This window comes from Apodemus sylvaticus, chromosome 18 (assembly GCF_947179515.1).
Source record: "Apodemus sylvaticus chromosome 18, mApoSyl1.1, whole genome shotgun sequence".
Taxonomy (NCBI): domain Eukaryota; kingdom Metazoa; phylum Chordata; class Mammalia; order Rodentia; family Muridae; genus Apodemus; species Apodemus sylvaticus.
The window spans coordinates 27,865,331-27,890,774 of NC_067489.1; positions in this window are offsets into that span (position 1 = coordinate 27,865,331).

The following is a 25,444-nucleotide window of genomic DNA, read 5'->3' on the forward strand; positions in this document are numbered from 1 at the left end:
ACAGAAAAATGGGTCGATGGATTGTAGCATGGTTATCCTGCAGTTTATGGCTAATATCCATTTATAAGTGAGTACATATTATATGTGTCTTTCTCAGTCTGTGCTACCTCACTCAGGAAGATCTCTTCAAGTTCTATCTGTTTGCCTGAAATTTTTTACGATGTCTTTGTTTTTAATAGCTGAATAGTATTCCATTGTATAGATGTACCACATTTCCTTTATTCATTCTTCACGTGAGGGACATCTAGATTATTTCCGGTTTTTTGCTATCACAAATATAACTGCTATGGACATAGATAAACAAATGTCCCTGTGGTATAGCAGGGTGTCTTTGGGGGTATATATCCAGGAAAGGTAGATAAATCTTGAGGGAGAACTATTCCCAATTATCTGAGAAACTATCAAATTGATTTCCAAAGTATGTGCTCTCACTTGATATTTTTATCTTAGCATTCTGACCTGTATAAGATGGAATCTCACAGTTTTGATTTGCATTCCCCTGATGTCTGATGACTAAGGATGTTGAACATTTCTTTTAAGTGTATCACAGCCACTTGAGAGTCCTCTGTTGAGAATTCTCTGTTTAGCTCTGTACCTCATTTTTAATTGGTTTATTTGGTTTGTTGATATCTAATTTCTTGAGTTCTTCATATATTTTGGATATTAGTCCTCTCTTGGGTGTAGGGTTGGTGAAGATCTTTGCCCATTCTATAGGATACTGCTTTGTCCCATTGATAGCATCCTTAGTTTTACAAAAGCTTTTCAGTTTCATGAGGTCCCATTTATTAATTGTTGATCTTAAGTACATGAGATATTCATGTTCTGTTCAGGAATTTGTCTCCTGTAGCAGAATGGAAGACCAAGAAAGTAAAAGGTCTATGGACCATCTTCTGTGAAAGACAGATACTGCAAGATGGCCTCATAGCCTCTGTGGATACCAAAATGGATTTTCATCAAAATATATCCCTCAAGAGTCAGGAATGGATGAGTAAGATATGTAGAAGATTGCAGTAGTAATGTGGTTATATATTTATGAATCCTGCTCATATGAGTTACTATGTCACTTTCTATACATAAATTTTCACATGCAAAATATGCATAAATAAATTCACATATGTAAAATAGTCATTTAAGTTTGCATTTATACTCTTCTTACATGGTATCTTTAAAATGTTGGTTTATGTTAGCATTTAATCTGGAGTCTATCTATGACTCTTTGAATTAGGGCTCAAATTTTATTTTATTTTATTATTTTAATTACTTTAATCTTGCAGAAAGCCACACAGCTGTCACAAAACCACTAAATGAATGCTGCGTGATTCTCGGAATCGTTTCCATTTAACACCAATGCACATATTTCTATTTGAGCATTACGTAAAGTAGGATGACAAGCATACATGCAATTAGGCAAGCTTCAGAGCTCTAGGAGGTAGACCTGCACTTACCTCGGTCTTGGTTGACTTAATCACCTTCTTCCTATTTATGTCCAAATGAGTGTGTTTTACATCACTGTCCAGTTGTTATCTGTGGGATACAAATATGATTGCTTTCCTATTTAAAACTTCCCAGATGTTCTATAACTCATATAGGAAAAGGCTCTTTTGGATATGGAATCCTCTTTGTTGTACCATCCACCTGTGAGATTTTTCCCTCCAATACTGCTGTTTTCAGATTAAACTTTTATAAGTCTAGTTAGATACATTATCAGTTCCTGAACATATGATCCAAGAGGGTGAAAATCAAACCAGAACAATTAATAACCAATACGAATGCACTAAAACAATGTTTATTGCAAGCAAGCCCTCTGCTGGCTTTTGCTTCAGCAGTTTTGACATTCTCAAGGTATCTAAGCATCAGGTTCAATAACTACAAAAAGAGTCTGGATAATTTTGTCTGGCATCAGTCAATCTTTCTAATATTTTTAACTTTATACTTATGTGTGTCTGCTTGAATGCATGCATGTGAACCATGTAGGTACAGGTACCCATGAAGGACAGAGGAGAGAAGCCCTGCAACTGGATGTGGGAGTGAGTCATCCAATGTCGGCTCTAGGAACCAAAGTAGTGTCATCTGACAGAATTAAAAGGAGTAAAAAAAAAAGTCCCTTCCATTGAAACAATTAACATCTCATAATTGCAGAGGGAGAATTTTCAATCTCGTATACTATACAAGACTGGGGAAAAAGCACATCTTGCAAAACATATTCATGCAAGTGTATTTAACTGGACCCTCCTATTAGTCCAATGGTTTCCCAAATAACCATGGAAGCAGAGTAACTATAATACAGATGTTCTGAATTTCAAGTCTACAGTCTGCATTTAACTGTCTAGGCTGCTGTTCCCAACATCAGAATGATAGTCCTTTATTTTCTGTGATCAGGTGCCTCAGAAATTATTCCTCATTTAGAAGAAGCAGGAGTGCTGAAGACTTCCACGTTCCTTCATCTGTGCAGTCTTAACTGAATGACAGGGCAGAGGAGAAGTCCACTGCGGTAGCACACACATGGCCACATGGATCCTGCTGGCACATCTGAGAGGACATGTTGTTGGCAAGGAACAGAGGTTCATGAACTGTTCATCCAGGGCCCTGTCACAGGCCTGTCACCATGCTGGTGTCTGTTTGAGTTTCTACACTGTTCACAGCTGCCAGTTACAAGATGATTCCAATACTCATCAAAGTCACCTCTCCCTCAAAAGACAGAGAACGATCCAATGACAGGATGAATACACTGTTTACTTCGGTTGCCACCTGGCATTGCATTCAGCTGACATATGTAGGAAAGCCTCCCGGCCAGAGAGTTCCATCCGGACTTGACTCTTGCCACAACACAATCATGAACCAAGCACTGGGCTGTCTGAAGGAAGGGCAAGAAGAAGAAAAGACACGAAGAGCAGTTTTGTACAGTGACCCGTTTTTGTCTGCTGCATCACATGCGTGAGATCTTAGCTGCTTGGATGATTTTAGGCAGATCACACTGCTTCTGTAGCAACTCCAGTGAATTCTAAGTGCAGCTGGCACACAATCCTGGATCCTTAACTGTCTCTATTCCTAGCGGCATTACTCCACTGGGAACTCTTCCCACTTTCTACTCCCAGGAATAACTGGCTCCAGATAAACATCTTTGGTCATTGGTCAAATGTTCTAGGGCCATTCTCTATACCCCACCCATGCCTAGAGGTTGAAGCTCATTCTCCTGGAATCTCTTCTGACATGCCATGTCTATCACATGTCTGATCTCTTTCTGTCTCTGTCTCATACACACACACACACACACACACACACACACACACCATAGAAACATAAATTTTGGGGGAGGGGGTTTTCAAGACAGGGTTTCTCTGTGTAGACCAGGCTGGCCTCGAACTCAGAAATCTGACTACCTCTGCCTCCCAAGTGCTGGGATTAAAGACGTGCGCCACCACCACCTGGCAAGAATATAAATTTTAAAAAACAAAACCTGGTTTGGTTTCTTTGATTTTTGGTTGGTTGGTTGGTTGGTTGGTTTTGTGGTAGCAGCAGGCAGCAGGCACATAGTAGGTAGTTACCCAATAAATGTTACATTGATGTAGGCTATTACCAGCTACAACTATTATTTAGCATCTGCCTGTGCCTTAAAGATTTTTTCTTTTTCTTTTTCTTTTTCTTTGTGTGTGTGTGTGTGTGTGTGTGTGCGTGTGTGTGTGTGAGAGAGAGAGAGAGAGAGAGAGAGAGAGAGAGAGAGAGAGAGATGCTTGTGAGGACATGACTTCATGTACATGAATGTAGAGGCCAGAGCAGGATGTCATAATTTCTTTTTTTCTTATTTTTTTCTCTTCTAGTTTCTCCCTTCATTTCCTTGGGACACACTCTTTCACTGAAGGAAAGGCTACATATTTGGGCTATACTAGGTGGCCAGTGAGCTCCAAGAAATTGCTATTTTGTATCCTATAGCCTGTGTTTGTTTACAGACATGCCCTGCTACACCTAGTTTGTCTCATAGTCTGGAGTTTTACACTCAGGTTCCCACATTTGCATACATATAAAGTACAGTTAAATACTGAGTAATCTATCTAGCCCCTTCAATATTTTTTTCCAATAAAATTGGAGCACATATATGCAGATAACTTAAGTTTTGGACAGCAGTGAGTGTTACATAATAACACCTGACCCTGTTAAAACCAGAATGGTTGCTAGCTTGCTGCACTGTGTCTAACTTTCTCCCTTCACCTTCCTCAGCAGAAGGCCCAGAAGAAATCTGTGAGAAACAAAACTAAGTCATGAAAATATATCTTTTACATATTTTAACATGTCAAAGGGTCATTGCTCTTTTATAAAAATGCTGTTTTTGAAAACCTACAGATGTTTCTATTCTAATAATGTTCACGCCACATATACATTATAAAGTTCTTCAAACACTAAGTGGTAATTTTAGTTTCCAGGGTGAAAGTGAACCTCTGTTTCCTCCTCAGGCTGTTTGCAGCTTCTATGATGACAAAAGTGGGTTGTTTTACCAAGTTAAATGTGGCAGGTCAGAGAGCCTTTAAAATAGTCCTGTAGGTGTCAGAAGGCAAATGAAAAAGGACATATTATTCATAGATGAAAATTAGTTCAGTCTGCTTGAGAAATTCTTTTTCTACTTCAAACACTCAAGCCCATAATCACACGTGAGTGATGGCGAGCTGTAGACTGATTGCTACAAATGGGAGAAGACATCTCAGTACTGTACACTCCTGGAAAAGGCACCATGGAACAGTTGGTGGTTCCAGGCGATTTGCTACCAAATGGGGATGGTTAGTTCATGCAGCTGGATGGTATGTCCCTTCCCATGGCCAGGCTGTATTAGTGCAGAAGATGCATGTGCTAATGAGTGAGTGCCTTACATAGCCTTGGGGTGAATTAACTAAGGGCTCTGGGTAGGAACTCAGGAGACCGGTCACTAACGGAGCCCTTCTCATTATTCAATGTGTGACATATGGCAATTGGCCTGGCATCCCTGGAAATCGGCCTAGCTCTACAGAAAAAATAGCAAGAAAGTTTTGAAGACAATGGGGAAAGATTAAAGACGTAGCAGTCAATCTAGATTGTCAATGAGCATTTTCTTCCTCTTTTCCTCCAGTACTCCTTCAGAATCAAAATTCTACGTAATGTCGGATTACAGATTGTTCTTAAGAGAGGGAAACCAATCCATTTTATAAACTGATGTTGAAAACCAGTTACGGGTATACATCATATAACTGAAAGCAATTTTCTCATCTAAGAAGAAAATAAATGCATTTCTAAGACAGTTTTTTTTTTCAATTTTAATTGTATGTGTTAATTTATAGGTTAGCAATTAGTATGAAAGAGGATTTTTTTCCCCTTCACAAATGTAACACTATTCTTGATTTATTTGCAATGTGAAGACAGGATGAAAAGATGGCCTTTGTCTTCAACCAGCCATGATCCTTTCCTGAATATCCTTTTCTTCAGACTGGGAGTATAGCTCAGTAGTAGATCCATTGCCTAGCAGGTGTGAAATCCCAAGTACCATTCCCAAGACTGCCCAAAAGCTATTTCTTTTCCTTATATTCCTTGGCACTTAATATTTTTGCATTTCCTCAATTTGTGTTGATTAATAATCATGGTTAGTCATGATTATGAATAAATTACTTCCAAACTGCTTCTTAGTATCTCCCCCTCCATTCTCTCAATAAAAATCAACAAATAAATATCACCTAATACTGGAGTCTAACATATGACACAGTGAAAACAAGAAGAAAAATGTACTCAAGAAAATATAGTGATCATTTTGGAAGAACCAAAAGAAAAAGTAATCTTCTCAAACAGAAGATACGTTTATAAAAGAGAAGTTGCCAAAAAATCATCAAGGGGAGTTTCCTAGAGAAATAACTTTAAAACGCATGGTTTAAAAGATTTGCTGACATGATGTAATGATGAAAGTAGATGCTAGATATAAAAACGGATAGTATACCACGCCAATGCTGGAAAAAACTAAACCTCTCAGAACGTTGAAAACAGCTGCCTCAACTGTTGAAGGCTTACAAGGAAAACTACGCTTACTGGTAACAGAGCAGAGCAAGGAGACATGCTCTTAATTCTGTTCCAACTGTGTTACAAGTTGAACTCACGAGACTTGGGTTGGACAAATGTTTATTTATGCAGAAGATCATACAGGATATACAAAAAAGTATCAGTATTAGTAACTGAGTCCAACAACTTTACAAAACATACAAAATCCCATTGTTGCTATATGCTAATAATGAATGAGTGAACACTAGCTTTAGAAGTACAGGTCAGGACCACTCCAGATGGCCCCTGCTGCATCATGAGGGGCCAAGGGCATCCTTCTTACCAACTGGTGGTATTCAAAGCCTGGCTCTCCCTTAGGGTCCCTCCAACCCTATACTAACAGGAAGGAGGGGCACATAGGGAATAGGTTCCCTAAATGGTCTCACCTAACATGGTAGAGAAAACACTATTATTGAGTGTTGATGAAACTCCAAACTCAGCCTTGTCTACTACAGCTTTAGTCAGTGGTTGGCTACCAAACTTTCAGTGATAAAATTTCAGGATCCTGGAGTCCTTGACACAGGTGTGCCAAGGTGAGACATAGCTTTATTGATGTCATCTGGCTAGAGAGGCATTGTTGCTGTTTAAACATTTTCTGGCTGTCTGAATGGTCCTCACCCTCTACATGGGTGGGTGATTAACAACGTTCCTGTAGTGGGAAAAGATTAAAATATAGTTCGGACCCATCAGGCCTCTGCTCCAAGTCCCAGTGGGTCTCTCTCTCCTGCCTAGCACCCACTCCTTCCAAGTATCCGGCAAAGCATGACTCTTAAACTTGAGCAGTTAACCAAATATATTTATGTGTATGAAACTCCCAATTACATAATGCCAAATTAGAATGATAAAGTTTTATCCCAATATTTCTAACCTCTAGGCACACCAGAAACACATCTGATGCCATCTGGATATACATCTCTTTCCCTCTCTCCTGGAGCTCCCTCCCCCCACCCACTCCTCTCTCAGTCCCTCCTTCTCTTAGCTCCTCCTCCTCTCTCCGCCCCTCCTCTTAGCTCCTCCTCTCTCCGCCCCTCCTTCTCTTAGCTCCTCCTCTCCGCCCCTCCTTCTCTTAGCTCCTCCTCCTCTTCCCGCCCCTCCTTCTCTTAGCTCCTCCTCCTCTTCCCACCCCTCCTTCTCTTAGCTCCTCCTCCTCTCTCCGCCCCTCCTTCTCTTAGCTCCTCCTCCTCTCTCCCCTCCAATCACTGGCCTCTCACTGCCTCAAAGTGAATGGATAGGAAATAACCTGCTTCACATTCACAGGCAGTTGACTTCTTTGGTGTCATGTCTAGGGTACAAAAAAGAAAGTAAAAGTGACCCTCGGTGGATGGATAGGGGTCCCATCCACACCAATGCTTCTTCCTTCTCTTCATCTTTGGAACTTGCATTATGACACAAATCCCAGAGTTTATAGCAATACTCAGTGGAAGAACAGAGAAACGTGTCTTGCCATTTTTCCAGAACTAAAGCTTCCAGTGAAAGTTTTGAAGGTTATTTTTTTTTTAATCTTCCAGCTGACCTTTTGATTCAGTTTTTCATTGGGGATGCCAGTTCTTTCATAGCATGTTTTCATTTACTTCTCCCCCATCACGTGTTTACAACACTAATTCCACAATTTGCTGCATCTGCTGATTTTCTCTTAATATGATCCATTCCCTCTGTGGCCCGTTACTGCTGAATGCATGTTTGTTTCCAATGTGCACGTTCCCCTCTGGACTGTAGTAGTCCTAAAGGGCATTTTATCTGGCACCTCTGAGAACTCCTCTGTCCGGGATCACTATTTACATTTCTAATTTATCAGCTTAGCATTCATGTCTGAATACAGTATATGAATTGATATTCCATACATGGGCCCCGTGTGAGCTTCGGGGCCGACTCCTAATTGGGGATATTTTTCTTACTGAAAGCATTGAAGAGAGATGTGTTCTTCCTTGTCAATTCTGAGAACATATGACGCAGTCTTGTCCACTTGATAAACCGGGCAGCTTTGAAATTGTTCCAGCTTCCTGTTCCTGTCTCAGAGAACCTATCAGTCTCACAGCTATCTCTCATGGTCCTTCTCTTTTGTGAGTACATTTCATGTTTGGGACTGACCTAAAAATCCCAACTCCTCTCCACTGAGCATTGTATTATCTGTGGAGCCAAGGGCCCACCTTGGTTTCTCTTATTGGCCTGGACATAGAGAATTTCTAATTTTTATCAACGATGGTCATGTGTGCCAAAACCAGCTTATACAAGCGACAGTTAACCAATGAAAATGTTCAGAATATGAATTATTATTAACACTAGTCAAGGCTTGTTTCTATAATGGCTGTTCCAGCTGGACATTCTGTATCAGTTCAGAATACTTAGGCAAAATAAGAATTTCATCACTGATTTAACAGAATCAGAAATGGCAAAGTGAATGTACCTTTTATCCTGGGTAATATCCTGGGTATCTTCACTTACTACACTCCAACAACACTTCTATAGAGAAGAGTAAGCAAGGTTTGGCAGAGTAATAGTAAAATCCTGTGGTTTTCCTCACATCGCAGGATACAGACCCTCCTGCTTCCTACTGTTGTCCTGCCTCTGCAATTTGGCTTTTTTTTTTAATCTAATCTCTTTCTGCTTCCATCAACATAGCCTATAATAAAAAGGCTCCAGGTGCTTCCAAAGGACCAGCAGCACCATGGCCAGCTGTCCAGGTACTGGCACACCCCCTTGAGGTATTCTCAGCCAGATCAATCGAGAAAAACACCTCTGAGAAACAGATGTCTTTTCACATTTCCCAAAGGATACCAGGCTTTGCCAGACAGTCTCCCTGCCAACAAACGTCCCAGCACGAGGCTTTATTAAGCCTTCATAAAGTGAAACAAATGTCACTTTGAGCCAGTTGTCCCCCCCTTGTTTTCTGTGTTGATTCTTCTCCCTTCGTTCCTTCCTCTGTGAGCCTCTCTTCTATATTACACCATCCCATGATTATCATGGCTGTCTTAGTTAGGCAGTCTCCATTGAAATGCCTATGCATGCATTTATTTTTTGAAGAAAATGATAGAGATTCATCAGCCAGAAAGTGTCTAAGTACTGAAATAGCAAATGTGTCTGACCTAATAACTAAAACCATAAATGGCTTAAATATGTGAAGGATTTACAGAAAAGCAACCCCCTCACCGCCCCCCCCCGAAAAAATGTCTGAGAGAACTTAGAAGTCAGATTTAGTCTATCAAAGCCCTCCCATTTTCTCAAAACAAGAAAGAAAAAAATAAGCAAACGCCAATATTTCTATTTTGAAACACAATATAAAGACCACTTCTGCCCAGAACTGTCTCTAGATATCTAACAGAGTCAAAGATAAATTTGCTGTAATGTCAATCAGTCTAATAGACCAAACATTCTTCTTTGTGGACCAGGCACTAATCTCTGACCAAAAAGATAGCATAATGGTAGCATTTAACCTTGAGTCCCATATAAAAATTAATGCTGTACTAGTAGGTGACACATTGTTCCTATAAAATAAACCATCATAATAATACAATTCTGGAGCCAGGATCCCTGTGTAACCAATTAGTTTCTGTGTTACTTTGAACAAGTCATTTTACCCTGTTTTCTTACCTATAAAATATGAATAATGACATTAACTATATTTGGGGTTGTTTCAATGCACAAATTAATCACATGCCTAAATTAGTGAATTGTAAAAAGTATTACATAAAAATTACGAGAACACCAGGTTACATTGCTCAGGGCTGCAATAGTCTCTCTCCTTCATCCTGCAGGAAAGACAGCATGGCACTTTCCATAAATGAATGGAAATGAATGGAAACGTAGCTCTGAGATCTGATCTGGTCTCATCATTGGCTTTGCCTCATAGATATAATAAAGGAATAATGATGAGCCTATTACTTAAGAAACCACATATGTCTACAGATTGCCATGTCTTTCTCTCTACTCTAAGAAGCAACTAATAGTTATTTGCACAATAGGGCCCACTCCAACTAGAGCTGAGTCTGTCCCAATGGAAACCAAAAAACTACCCAGAAAAATTAGCAGAACCGATTAAAACTAATTACAGAAGCATGAGGGAGCCAAGCAGAACCCACAAGAACTACCTAGCTAAACCTAACCTAAATTACCCACTGGAAAACAGTAACATAAACACACAGCTTTTTTAAATTGTTACTGTCATTTGATGAGAGGGACAGAAAACTGGATATAGCTTTTACTATTTGATATTATGTCAAATTATTTGACACTGTTCTCAAGGTAAGAAGGAACACTTCTTTAACATATAGAATGAAATCAAGGAACTGCTGGTCCTGTTAAAATTGGGTAGGATTGTGACTGGCCAAAGGATTGTACTACCTGTGCCAAAACACAACATCTGAGAACAACTGATAATAAACCATACAGTAGCCACCTATTCTCTTGAAACATGGACTCTAGAAAAATCCAAGCATTCAGGAAAATGTCTCACGAGGCTAACATGTTAGAGAGCCAACGTATGACAGCTGTGTGGAGTGGCCTCAGTTGAAATCCATCAGAAGTGGCCACCTTTCACTGCCTACCATGGGACTGACCACCTTGAGCATCCAGCCTGCCAAGACTTCAGCCCAACTAGGATCTGAGTGCAGCTCCACGGGAGACTCCATGAGAAATCTACCCAGTGCAGCTCTTCTAGATCCCCTCATCCACAAACCCATTAAGAAAAGTAAGTGACTGTTTCAAGGTTTCAGACTAAGCAGTTATGCAGCAATAGTAACTAGGTATCATTAAGGCGTGATTGATTCACAGCAGAAAAATCAAATGTTATTTGGAGGGTTTAATTTCTCATTAGGAAGTTCTAAAATCTATATGATCCCTTCAAATACACAAAACATGAAGATTATCAAACAATCCATGAAGCTGGAAAATTTCCTAGCTCCTTAATCACAGGTCAGCCATTCCTACTCCACTGCTCACTTCTAAGAAATCTACTTTAAATGGCTGATCAGACATACTTCCTCTGGGGCAAAACCAGGATTTAGAGTTCTGAATTCTCTCCAAGGTAACTCAGAGTCAACAAAACACTACATAGTAATAGAGAATCTAGGTCTGCAGGGTTCTCTCATTTATTCTTGTTTTTAAATTTTTATTTTATTTTTTTTTTAAGGAGAACTAACACATTTGAATCCACAGGCTATCATGAGGAAGCACTTTTGATTCACACCCAAAAAGAATTTGGATCGTACTTCCATAAAAACCATCTTGAAGCATTCTCTTGGGATTCAGGATCTGTGGAGTAGAAAATGAAGCACTAAATATCATGCAGAGATAATCTGCTGTTTGAATGTTAAACTTGAGCTAAATGAATGGGATTTTGAGACTTCACATTTTTAGATCACTTTCCCACAACCTAGGGTCTACTGGTGACTGACCACACATCAGAGTTCGAGGGCAAAGAAGCAATAGCATTGAGAAGTCCTTCACTTCTTCGAGTTGTGGTGCTAAGGCCCCAAGTCCCTCACTGGAGAAAAGTTCACGAATTTGGGATGAAGTATAGATGCTAAAGGCAGTAAGGTTTGTGTGCATTTCCCATGGGGAAAATTCACATTAGGAGAGTATGCTTCATGTATGGTTGCAATGCTTACCTCAAGTGATGTGGAACCAAATACCTCTGCTGAAGTCAGAAAGAATTTAGTAATTCACTGAAGGATTATAGGGAAGCACAAATGTTAGTTAGCTTATATCCCAATTTCTTCATGCACAGAGATAAGAAACAATTCTTGGAGCTCCTCTGAACCTCTCCCACCTCCAGCCTCCCAGCTCGCTCAACTGCTTTTGCTTGCCGGGTTTCTCTGGCCCTCACCCCTTAGCACATCATCTCCACAATTTCAGGGCTAGTTCTGGATGTATATCTTTTGTACCATTTTCTTCCTTACCTGACCACCATGCTGACTACATATTCCCAAGCTCCAATTAGTTCATGTACCAGCCCAACCTGAGTCAAGCTAACACACACATCAAACACATAAGCAAAGAGAGATCTTCACATGCCCAAGTCACATCACAAAAAATACAAGCAATATAAAAGACAATAGGAAATAGTAATTTCCTCCTAAGACTCACTAGTCCTATAGAAGTGTTCTCCAATGAGAGAACACTGGGGCATAGAATTTAAAAGAACAATCATAAACTTTATCAACAGTTTCAAGCAGTTTAAAGGAGAAATGAAAGAAATGTTTTAGAAAAGCATAGTGAACTTAAAAAAGATAATAGTATACACCTGAGTGAAGTAAAAGAAAATACAAATATATGACTGAATGAAATGACAAAGACTGTTCAGAATTTGAGAGCTGATTTTAATGAAAAGTCAAAACATCCTGTGGAGCAATATACTTCAAGTCCAAAAGGTAAAATAATAACATGGATGCCAACCTAGACACTGTACCCAACAAAACTATATGCCATAGTTGAATACAAAGAAAAACTTGCCATGATATAAACAGACTAAAAAAATTCATGTTTCCAAGACTAGGCTACAGAGAATACTAAAGGAATATTTCAAACTGAAGTGAGAAATAAATATAACTGAGAGTCTCAATAAAGAAAACAAATGAAGTTAAAATTACTGAAATGAAAAATAGGGCTGAGAGTCTAACAGGGAAAAAAAGACAGCAGCCAACACATACTTTTCAATAATAACTTTAAATATTAATATCCATAACTCCCAAATCAAAAGACGCAGGTTAGGTGGAGAAGGAAACAAAACCCATCTGTTTTCATCTAACTTCAAGAGCAGGAACCACTGTAGAGTGAAAAGGTGGAGAAAAGTGGCCCATGCAGTTAGGACCAGAAAGTATGTGTTACCATCCGAACACCTAACAACATAGACTGCAATCTAAAACAAGCCAGAAGAAACAAAGGAAGCTTTCATCCACAAAAGACAACATTTTGTGACACAAAACAAATGTTAACAATTCAGAAAAACTGAAATAGTTCTGTGTGTCCTATCTGACCAGAACCCAGCAGCTTAAAATGCAGAACAATTAAATTTCTAGAAGGTACACAGACTTAATCAGACCGTGATGAAACACCTCACTAATAAATGATGAATAGGTCAAAGAAAAAATTAAGTAAGGGAACTCAGAGAATTCCTGCTTGACCTAACCTGAAATGTTCCTGATAAAAATACATAAATAATTGGACTCTGTAGGACTTCCCAGCCCTACACCAAAGGCTCAGGGAACCTTACACAATAGGAGGCAGAAAAAAAAAAAAAAGAACCAAAGGATCCAAACAGTTTGGGCGAGATGATGTCTTCTAGACATGACAGGGTAGCTAAACCCATGAAATCCTAACAAGATGGTTGTCTAAATAGGTCATGAAAAAAAAAATCACAATAGCTGTTAATATGTCAGCATGAATGGTAGAAACCTCAGAAGCCTTTACCCTTAGATAAAGAGCTATGAGAAATTAATGGCTAATTAGATAGGTAGTATCAATCTTCTGAAAGGATGAGTCCCTAGTAGGCTACACAATCCCACATTGTCAGCCCTAAACACATATACATATGAGCAAAACTAAAGAGACACAAATGGCTGTGTTTATAAATTGATAGGTATTATAATGAATAAGAGGTCATGACACTGAAGGGAGTGCGGGACATGGAAGAAGTTGGAAAGATAAGAAGGAGAGGAAAGTGATGTAAATATGGTACTCATATGTGCAATTCTCAATAAAGAAAGAAAAACAAGAACAGATTTTAAAATACCAGGTGAGACCACATAACATGTATATAAAACCACCTAGAGACGTTCCACATAAACTTAGTCTTTGCTAGCTCACAATAGATGTTCAAAACCAATTCTGATTTCACAGAAAAGCAACTAGTTATCTGTTGAATCCTGAAGAAAGTATTTTTCCCTAAGTGCATCTTTTCATAAACAAGATTATAAAAGGTGCTATTAAGTTCAAGTGTAATTTATTTAGAAAACATTTTTAAATTTCCAATATTCCCCCAAACTAGAAAGTATAATAATAGTGATGATAATGCAAATTATTATATTAGTTGCTTTTCTATTGCTGGGCTAAAACTTCATGATCAAAAGCAACTTAAAGAAGGTAGAGTTTATTTTGTCTTCTGGTTCCAGAGGGAACGTCTACAGTGGTAGGAGCAGTGGCAACAGGCGGCTGGAAAGGAAGCAGAGAGATCTGTCTTTTCCTAAGAAAATTAAATATATTCAAACTAAAATATAATTACACCATCATCTTCCATCTATTTCCTCATTTCAACCCCTCCCATGTGCCCCCCAGCTCTTTCTAAAGGCATGGCCTCTTTTCCTTTGATTGTTACACATAGTTTTTCCTAAATACATAAACAGAACCTGCTTAGCTCATCTAATGTGACTTGCTTATATATCACTTCTTTATCCAGATACAAAAGCAGAGAACAATCTTGAAGTGGGGTGAGGGAGGCTAAAAGCCCTCAAACACCCCCACCAGTGATGTACTTCCTCCAACAAGGATGCATCTCCCAATGATTCAGTAACCTCTCCAAACAACATAGACATCTGTTCTACTGTTCAAATATGTGAGACTATGGGGATATTTCCCATTCAACCCTTCACAGTAGTCCTATCTAATTTATTCAGGAGCCTTCAACAGGATTCTCAGCCTTTGTGCTTAAGCACCGTTGCTTTGAAGGGTGACTCTAGATCTTAGCCAGAATTCTCTCTGAACAATGATGAATGGTTCAAGTGTGTCATTGCAAATACCTGCTCAGCACTCATATCTCTGCATACATGTTACTATGACAGATATTTCCTGGATTGTTCGATTTACCATTATCCCTGTATCCATTCTGCATCCTCACATGCCCCAGTGTGTCCACATTTCTCACCGTGACCCAAGGCTCTTCTATTTGAAATCCTAAGTTACACTTCATTGGAAGTTCACTTCTCGATGTCTAAATGTGATCTACATTAAGACACTGTGGTTTAATTCACTGTGATATTGGCAAGCAGGGATCACAAATGTATTACAGTGACTACGGAATGAGCTAGGCAGAGGGTAGTGAGAGATAAAGTGCATTTCCAGACACTCTGGCAAAAGGAGAATTAAAGATTATTAAAGGAGTAGTAGAAAAAAGAGAGTAGAGATTAATAAAGGAGTACTTCCCTCCCCACTAATATTTAGTTGTCTACAGAGTAACCCAAATATTCACCCTGCTCTAGATGTTTTGGGATCAATAGTGACAGAGCTTTTGATCACCCCAAACTTTACGAGGTATTTTTACTTCCAAAACCAGAAATCCTCACCTGTAAGACTGGAATAATTGCACACAGTGGTGCTGTTATAACTGTGTAACAACTTTCTTGATGGTCACAACATGTGACAAAATTCTGTGGTATTCATGGACTCACGAAGTTAATTCCAACCCATAGCCCAGAGCTGGGAAAAGGTTGGATATAATACTTATGGACTGTCCACATTGCATAAACAATAGATTAAATGACCTCAGAAGTACAGATAACGGGAAAATGCAGTAAAATAATTAGGGAGTAATGAGTTTTTTTTTATTACCATTTTTAATATAATTTATTTCACTGTAAGTTTCTCTGATTCAACTTTTAATAATGTCTATGTTTTATAACAAGCTCTCAGAATTCCTGAAAATGTAATAAGGAACTCTTGCTAGCTACGAGGAGTCAGCTAGAGCATACCACTGATTACATTGGCTTAAAAGGCTCATTTGAAAATTATCATGGTACATTTTTTCCTATTTAAATCTTAGAAGAAACCATATTTGTAGCTATTACTTTATATCTCTCAAATTGAGCCTTCTCAATAACCTGAGCAGTAACTCCGGATGTTAAAGAAATTGATGCCGCTCAGATGTCAATTACGCTATTAGTAGAGTTAAACCAAGCGAGATGCCTGCCTTCATAACAGAGGATGGTAAAGATTTACCACCTGCAGAGATGGAAAGATATGTTCTGTGATGACATCAATGTAATAAAATCACCCAGGGGAGGAAGAAGTCACAGCATCCCCACACCTAAGTTCTTCTTACTAACCTACTGCATGCTTCGAGCCTTACAAAGGCTTCGAAAAAGAGGCAGTGGAAATACTATGGCTTGATAGGCACAGAAAAATCTTGATTTTTCTTTTTTAATCTAAGAAGGCTCTGGACTTCCATGTCTGGTACACATAGGTTGAGGACATCAATTATTACATGAAATAGACCAGAGAAATAAAGCATACCACAAAGGCATAAAAGAAGAGGCAAGAGGAGAATAGACCGGAGGAGAGAGAGAGAAAAGGGGGGTTTCATTTCATTTCTGCCTAGAGGCTAAGAGAAGATCCAGCTTATTAAAGGACAGGCTCCAGGTTTCCAGCAAAATCATCTAAGCAAAGTCCTCACAACAGAGCCTTTTCTGTCTGAGTTAAAAAAGAAACAGGAGCAAAGATTTGCAGATGTAAATACTGAGAGATTATCAACAAAATTAAGACGATCTCTTCTTGCTTTATGTAAGGACAAAGACTCTCTTGGCCATCAGAGGTTTGAGAAAAAAAAACAGCATTTTCATCTTTTAAAAAAACAAACTAAATATTTTAAGGCAAAGGCTATGAAATATTTTACCTGAGGGTTTTTAAACCTACTTTTCATAATATTACTTTCTTTTAAATTCTTTCTTTCCAGTCAGATGATACTTGGACAAGCCTTCAGGAAATGCAACCTATTAGCCCTTGAAGAAGACAGCCATGAATATCTGGTTGCAGCAGCCCGGTCCAGGAAGCTCTAGAATACATGAAGAAGCTTCTGAATTCCCTCCCCCCAATTGGTCCTGTTATTGCTACCAGATGTTTAGCTTTGGTTCTAAATCTTATACAAATGTAAAAAGCAGTAGAGATGAAAAACAGTAAGAGACTGAAAGCCTACAGGTAAGACTGGAAATGGAAGAAATTCATTAGCACCAGGAAGCCCAGGATGGAAGACAGTCATGAATTTGAGGTCAATCTGGGATACCTGACATTTGAGATAGCCTGTGCTACAATGTAAGGTCTGTTTTTAAAAATATAAAAATTGTGCTCTCAAAATGAGTCAAACTGACTATCTTTTGCATGTTATTGTCTGTCTGTGTGTATGCATTTATATGCACAGTCCAATGTAGTAGCCTTTAGTCTGAGAATACAATTAGCATACTTTCTTTTAGATAAAAATTACACTTTGATTTCTGTCAATAGTGATGAGCAAAGGGATTCTGAATTGTTCAGGCAGCATTGGGATTTAAGTAAAACTCAACATGACGAATAAATGGCGAAAAGATGACAGAAGCCAACTTTGCTGTTATCCTTAATTATTCTGAGCCTTTAAGAGTATCACACCTTCCTTTAAATGTTTTCTCTTGAAGTATTAAAACAGTTCTTTCAATAACTAACTCTATACATATGCGAAAAATGATAGCAAAGTCTCTAACTATGAAAGGGACACTCTTATGAAGGAGAAGTATATGTTGCAATATAATAAGAGATGATATAGATTTATACATATATACATACACATAATACATATATATACATATGTAATCAATGTGGTAAGAAATAGGGAAGAATCTACGAAGTTTGTTCAAGGCAGTGTCTCCACCTACTGTGGACTGAGAGGATTCAATTTTCTCATGCCTTCTTTGTCCCTGACTTTAATTTTCTTCCTTTAAGTGTGTCTTGCAGAGGAAAAAAAATGTGCCTATTTTGCGAGGATTACTCATAGTTCCCCTTCATTTGTGACACAGGTCACATGTTAAACAAAAATGTTCTTGCTCATGCAAGAACATTAAGTTGAAGACAAAGAAGTGTGTTTTGGAGCCAGAGCCTGTGGCGGGTATTTAATTTCTTGAACAGGAGAGAGCAGAGAGAGATATTCCTTTTACACCACAAGAAAGCTCAACCTTGCATATAAGTTCCCCCAAATTGTCTGCTGAGTCAATGATAAGATGGACTCCCTAAATACTGTAGTGGACAGTAGTTTCCCCTCACACAATATTGATTTCTGTAGTTTTAGCTGCCCAGAGTCAACAGGTTTTTTTGAAAATAGAAAATTCCAGAAGGAAATAGTTCCTAAGTAGTCAATTGCATGCTGTTGTATGTATCAGAGTGAAATGGAATGCCCTCCCAGCAAGGGACTGAATCATCCCTTTATTGTGCATATCCTCTGCGCATGCTACCTGCCCTTTAGTCACTTAGCAGCCATCTCTGTTAGGTTATAAGATTGACTGTCGGAGCACTTCAATGCTTGTGATCAAGCAAGCCTTATTTAATGGTCCCAGAAAGCAAGAGTAATGATGTCGCAATTCTGATGTACCATAGAGAAGCCGTAAAGTGCTTCCTTTAAGTGAAGGGTTGAAAGCACAGTGTTTTGAGAGAGACCGCCAATCACAGAACTTATACTACACTGATGTTTTATAGTCATTCTTTCTTAGCTTTAGCAAGTGTTCATAACCTCATACAATACCTAACTAAGCTTTATCCAAGGAAAAAACAAAGCAGACAAAGAGGTGATTACTATCTGCCATTGTTTCTACCATCTGCTATGTCTTAAAGATCTGCATCCCTGACCTGGAAATTAAGACCACTGGTTTTATTATATCCCGGCTTCTTAATGTACATCTAACAGGTGTTTCTAGGTAAGTCACACCTCTCCCAATAAGATAGCTAACTTAGACACTAAGTACAAGGCTTGTTCTTTCAGCCCTAATACTTGCTGAGCACACAGAAAGCCACCGAGTCCAGGCAAGAATGCAGTGAGGTTCTAGCTTGGAGGAAATTTTTATAAGAGTCCCAAGGCTCAGACTCTCCAGACTCAGCAGTTGAATACATAAAAGTTCCTCGAGGGCAGATTCTCATCAGAGGCAGTCTCCTGAACTGGATGTGCTATTTTCATAACAGAAGTTCAGGGCAACAGAAGTTCATAGGGAAGAAACCTATGGAAATATTTCCAGTATGTGGAGTCAAACTAAAGGCCCATGGGCAAACCGCATTTGATCCAAGGCCTGCCTTAACCATTGTCCTCTCAAAGGTCTGCCCTTTAGAGAAGGAATCACACCTAATAGCTTTCTGACTTGAGCTGAGGGGTGAGGTTATCCCACACCAGAGAACTCAGAGATGCCACAGTTGTTTTAAAGGAGCCTGAATTTCTTGTTGTTTTTTTTGTTTGTTTGTTTTGATTTTTTTGTTTGTTTAATTTGGTCCATTGATTTAAAAAAAATGCATATATTTTAATTATTTACTTTTAAAATATTAGCTGTAGTAAATATGCTAATAGCTGATATTCTTTTTTCTAATGACAAACCAACAGTCCTGAACTCAGATTTTTCTAGTGTTTATATATATTGCATATGTTATATAATGTGGACAAGATTTAAAAAAAATTCTGTTACCTTATAAATAGCCATTGTCAATGTCTGCTACAGTGAATTTCTAACAAGTCTCGGGTTCATCTACTTTTTGCTGCTCTGGCAAAATACTTAAGGAAAGCAAACTCAAGCAGAAATCGTTTGTGGGCACATTGTGTTGGATTCTTATGGAGTTTCATAATTTCATGGTTGGGTATTTCTGTGGCTGTGGCTGTGTCAAGGGTAGAGAGGGCTACTCACTTCATAGTCTCCAGGAAGTGAAGAGCAAATGAAGGAACAGCAGAACCAGTGCATGCCATTCCGAGACAGCTCCCCACCCCCACCCCAAACCCTCCCAGGAACCTACCCCTAGCAAGGCTATATGTTCTGTTTCTTCTACCTCCTAACCATGTCATCCAATACCTTAAATCTGTTACTGTATGAGTACAAGGATTAAGACAGAGCCCTGGTCAACCAATCATCTCTCAACAATTGTACATGTCACTGACCAAGCCTTCACCATGGCACTCATGCTTTTGTGTGGAGAGTCTTCTTAACGCAACAAATAAAGAACACTAAATGTGGAGTCAGTTTGCCTGGGTTATGTCCCAATTCTGTTACTTGGATATTAGCTGGAATACCTTGAACTTTCATCTTTAAAACTTCCATTGTCTCTTTAAGAAAGTCCAAATGAAAGCCTGGAATTGCTGTTTCCTGGGAGGCCCTGCCAGAACCTTACAAATACAGAGGCAGATGCTCACAGCCAACCATTGGACTGAGCGCAGGATCCCCCAATGGAGGAGTTATAGAAAGGACTAAAGGAGCTGAAGGGGTTTGCAACCTCATAGGAAGAACAACAATATCAACCAACCAGATGCCCCCAGAGCTCCCAGGGACTAAGTCATCAACCAAGGAGTACACATGGCTCCAGCTGCATATGTAGCAGAGGATTGCCTTGTCAAGCATCAATGGGAGGAGAGGTACTTGGTCCTATGAAGGCTCGATAGATGCCCCAGCATAGGGGAATCAAGGCTGGAGAGGTGGGAAGGGGTGGGTGGAGGGACACCCTAATAGAAGTAGGGGAAGGAGGATGGGATAGGGACTATCTGGGAGGGGGGAAAACTGTGAAGGGGGATAACATTTGAATGTAAATAAAAAATATATCCAATAAAAATATTAGAGAAAAATAAAACAGGAAAAAAATCCAAATGATGCTTCCTACCAAAAGAGTAATGACAGTTAAATAAAATAATATATCTACTCCCTGCCAAAGCCCACAGATTCTTAGATGGCACTGTATCCCTCTTACAAACATCAGTTAGTAAGAATATCATAACTCACTTTTTATACTGGTGGGAAGAAAAAAACCTTTTTTTTTTCTTCATGCTGCTGGGCTGAAGCCTTTTCCTTTTACTATTACTGTTGGCAGAGATCAAAGCCTTAAGCTACTGCTCCCACCCAGGGCTGCTTGTAGATTATTCACAATTTACAAGGAAATTGAGAGCAGTTTGGACCTTTGATAAAAGTGACATGCAATCATAAGATGCAACAAAAAGAAGGGAACCAAATCTTTGTCCCAGAGATTGAGCTCAATAGAGAAAATCTATAGGGCACAGGGCCTCACCTCCCAAGTCCCCTCAAAAGTTGGTGGTGGTGCTAGCCCCCTAAGGCTGCTGAGATTCAAACACTAACCTTGCATCTATCAGGGTCCAGCCTCGACATAGGATCAGCGTTCTCAACTGAAAGCAGGGATACCTAGAAGGTGCATAATAAGTATACACAGACTACTTTTTGGGGTACAAGCTGACAGGCAAATTTCCAAGGCTTAAAGTTTCTCTCTCTTCTCTCTCATTCTCTGTTCTTTTTCTCTCATTCGCTCACTGCTTGAGGCTGAACACACTGCATTCTCCCACCCACTCTGCTTTTCCTGAACTCCCACACTCATACACACCTCTGTGCGCTCCCCTTTCGCTCTTGTACACACTCTTCACACACATCTCACACATGCACCACATACACACTCCTTTCACTCACACACTTTTCACAGACCACATGCACTCTTCCTTTCACACACTCTCTCTCTCTCTCTCTCTCTCTCTCTCACACACACACACACACACTCTTCGCACACACCTCTCTCTCCACTCACTCTTCACATGCTCTTCTCACGCTCTCTGCATTCGCTCTCCCACTTGGTCTTCATATGCTCACTACTCGATCTCTTGCCTTTCTCTTGCCCCAGTCTTTTATTGATACCCCAAAAGCAGGTAGAAAAAAAGACATTGTATAATCATTGCCAAATCAAACTCAAAAAAAAAATAACCACATCTCACAAAGAATCAAGAATTACAATTGTTCCCCAAAGTTTCAAGCTTCCCTATTCCCAGGCCTATATCCAAAGTAATAATAATTGCAAATTTATCATTATTTAAGGTTTAACTTTTAACTTATTATTCTTCAGAGCTCTGAGGCCAGCTACTTGCATTTTCCTGTGAAGCTCTAATGATAAATGACATGGGCAGAGCTGTCAGGCAGTGGCCAGAAAGAATCAAGTTAACCCTTAACTCAGCAGTTCTGCTAGCTTTCCGCTTCTGCACATTGTACACAATGGCTCTCCTAAGAGGACCAGTGTTTTGACTTAGTTTTACTAGTATAAAATTTTACATATTCTATACTTTCTTATCCAGGAAACACTCTCAAATGCTGTGCAAAACTTATTTCATAACTCCCATTTTTTTTCCTTTCTTGGGGTCCCAATGTTGTCTCTAATTCATTTTCTAATAATTTATTCAAACTTCCTTTGCAAGTCAAGCATTAATTTGGAACTATCAATGTGCAGTTATTACATTGTTTCCAAGATGAGAACACACAGGATGCATCTGGGCCATTGGGACTGTGCTGTGCCATGCTCCATGCCTCCGTTTTTAATTGTATAAGAATCATTACATCCAGGAATATCTAGTTTCATAGAATTCACCAGAGCAGAAGGAGAAAGAAGTAAGAAAGTCAGGTATAATAGAATAATTATGCACACCAAGGCCAACTAAAAATCAGTCACACACAAATGAAATCTATACAGCTATTGTCCAGGGCTAAAGCTAGGAGAAATGGGAACAACTGTTGTCACAAAGAACTGCCTTAGGCTACTGACATATCTCCATCCTGGCCTACTGCAGGCAGTCCGTTATTTCAACTGGTGGGTCCCCTGGAGGGATGCATCTCCTGCTTCTCAGAATCCCAGACACCATCCTTTCTACAAGGAGCTGCCATATGCTTCCAAGATGTCTCCATCCCGGCCTACTGCAGGTAGTCCCTGTTATTGTATGCTGTCCCCAGCATGCATCTTCTACTCTTCGGGGATCAAAGCACTGAGATACTGACTAGCTCCTAGCCAGCTGGGAGCCGGGTATATATGAGGTGACACAGGGACTAATGTTCAATTAATTAAAAGGCTGTCTTCAGAACAGGGCTTAGTTGCTACAATTGATCTTTGGGGCATTTGCTCTTGCTTTGATTCAGCTGTCACAGTGCTAGGAACTCTCCTGCTTCGGTGAGGCAGGCACCTTGGAGAAGCTTCCTCTGTCCTGAGAATGACAACAGTATGAGTACCCAGCTGCTATGAAAGACAGTGGTGCTCAGCCCAACTGAACTCTTTCATAATTGGCTCTCCATGAGATATTTTGGCATTCATTTCTATCTTGAGATCATCCTATTAAAATCTCAATTGTGACATTAAACCTCTGCCTCCTGCCAGGCAGTTACGAGAGGCTCCCGGACACCAGAGAGATCTGACAGCCCCAGGTACGCAGACATAGTCTGAGGCTAACATCGCAGGGGTCTAAGCCCGACAGGTGTTGGCCAGCACCCAGGCCCTGGGCTGATCGGTGGGCCATCTGTGTGCCAACCTGGCCAGGAGATTGTTTACCCAGCAGACTGTCCAGCACTTGCAGGGGGCACGCATGCTGCCATCTTGGCTACGGGACACCAGAGAGTTCTAACAAACAAGCCAGTTAACAAACATAACTAACATCTCGCGGGGGGGGGGGGGGGGGGGAGGGGGGTGTCTAATACCGACTGGTCTGCACCCAGGCTCGGTGGGCCACCTGTGTGCCAGCCCAGCCAGGAGGTTGTCTGCCTGGCAGACTGCCCAGTACTTGTAGGGGCACACAGCACCATCTTGGTTACCTGACAGAACCAGTTAGCAGACATAGCCTGAGGCAAACATTGCTTGGGCCTAAGCCTGTCGGCCTTTGCCTAGACTCAGGGCCTGACCAGCTAGGCTAGCCATGTGTGCACCAACCCAGTTGGGGGATTCGCTGTCCTGCAGAGTGATCAGCACTTGGAAAAGGTCCCTGCAGCATACACCCTCAGCACTCCCTGAAGGAGCAAACGGGCATCACCTGGTTCACAGAGACACTATTCCTTAATTTTTCTTAACAGAAATGCACTCAATTCCCCAATAAAAAGACATAGACTAACGGACTGGACAAGGAAACAGGACCCTACATTTTGCTGCATACAGGAAACACACCTCAGTGTATAAGACGAAAACTACCTTAAAGTAAAAGGCTGGAAAACAAATTTACAAGTAAATGGTCCCAGGAAAGGAGCCAGAGTAGCCATTCTAATATCAAATAAAATTGACTTTCAACCTAAAGTCACCAAAAGAGACACGAAGGACACTTCTTGCTGGTCAAAGGAAAAATCCACCAAGAAGAACTCTCAATTCTGAACATCTATGCGCCAAATGCAAGGGCACCCACACTTGTAAAAGCTGAAAACATCCAGTGGAAAAGATAGCCTTTTCAATAAATGGTGCTGGTTCAATTGGAGGTCAGCATGCAGAAGAATGCGAATTGATCCATTCTTATCTCCTTGTACTAAGCTCAACTCCAAGTGGATCAAGGACCTCCACATAAAACCAGACACACTGAAACTAATAGAAAAGAAACTGGGAAAGATACTTGAGGACATGGGCACAGGGGTAAAGTTGCTGAGCAGAACACCAATAGCTTATGCTCTAAGATCAAGAATTGACAAATGGGACCTCATAAAATTACAAAGTTTCTGTAAGGCAAAGGACACTGTCAAAAGGACAAAACGTCAATCAACAGATTGGGAAAGGATCTTCACCAACCCTAAATCCAACAGAGGGCTAATATCTAATATATACAAGGAACTCAAGAAGGAAGACACCAGAGAACCAAATAACCCTTTTAAAAAGTGGGGTACTGCGCTAAACAAAGAATTTTCCCATGAAGAACTTCGGATGACTGAGAAGCACCTTAAGAAATGTTCAACATCGTTAGTCATTAGAGAAATGCAAATCAAAAGAACCCTGAGATTTCACCTCACACCGGTCAGAATGGCTAAGGTTAAAAACTCAGGAGACAGTAGGTGTTGGCGAGGATGTAGAGAAAGAGGAACACTCCTCCACTGCTGGTGGGATTGCAAGATGATACAACCACTTTGGAAATCAGTCTGGCAGTTCTCAGAAATCTAGGCATGACACTTCTAGAGGACCCTGCTATACCACTCCTGGGCATATATCCAGAGGATTTCCCGGCATGTAATAAGGACACATGCTCCACTATGTTCATAGCAGCCCTGTTTGTAATAGCGAGAAGCTAGAAAGAACTCAGGTGTCCCTCAATGGAGGAATGGATACAAAAAATGTGGTATATGTACACATTGGAATACTATTCAGCCATCAGAAACAATGAATTCATGAAATTCTTAGACAAATAGATAGATCTGGAGAACATCATACTAAGTGAGGCAACCCAGTCTCAAAAGATCAATCATGGTATGCACTCACTGATAAGTGGATATTAGCCTAGAAATGTGGAATACCCAAGACATAATCTACATATTAATTGATGTCCAAGAGGAGTGGAGGAGTGACCCCTGGTTCTGGAAAGGCTCAGTGTAGCAGTATAGGGGAATACCAGAACAGGGAAGTGGGAAGGGGTGGATGGGGGAATAGGGGGAGGGAAGAGGGCTTATGAGACTTTTGGGGACTGGGGAGCCAGAAAAGGAGAAATCATTTG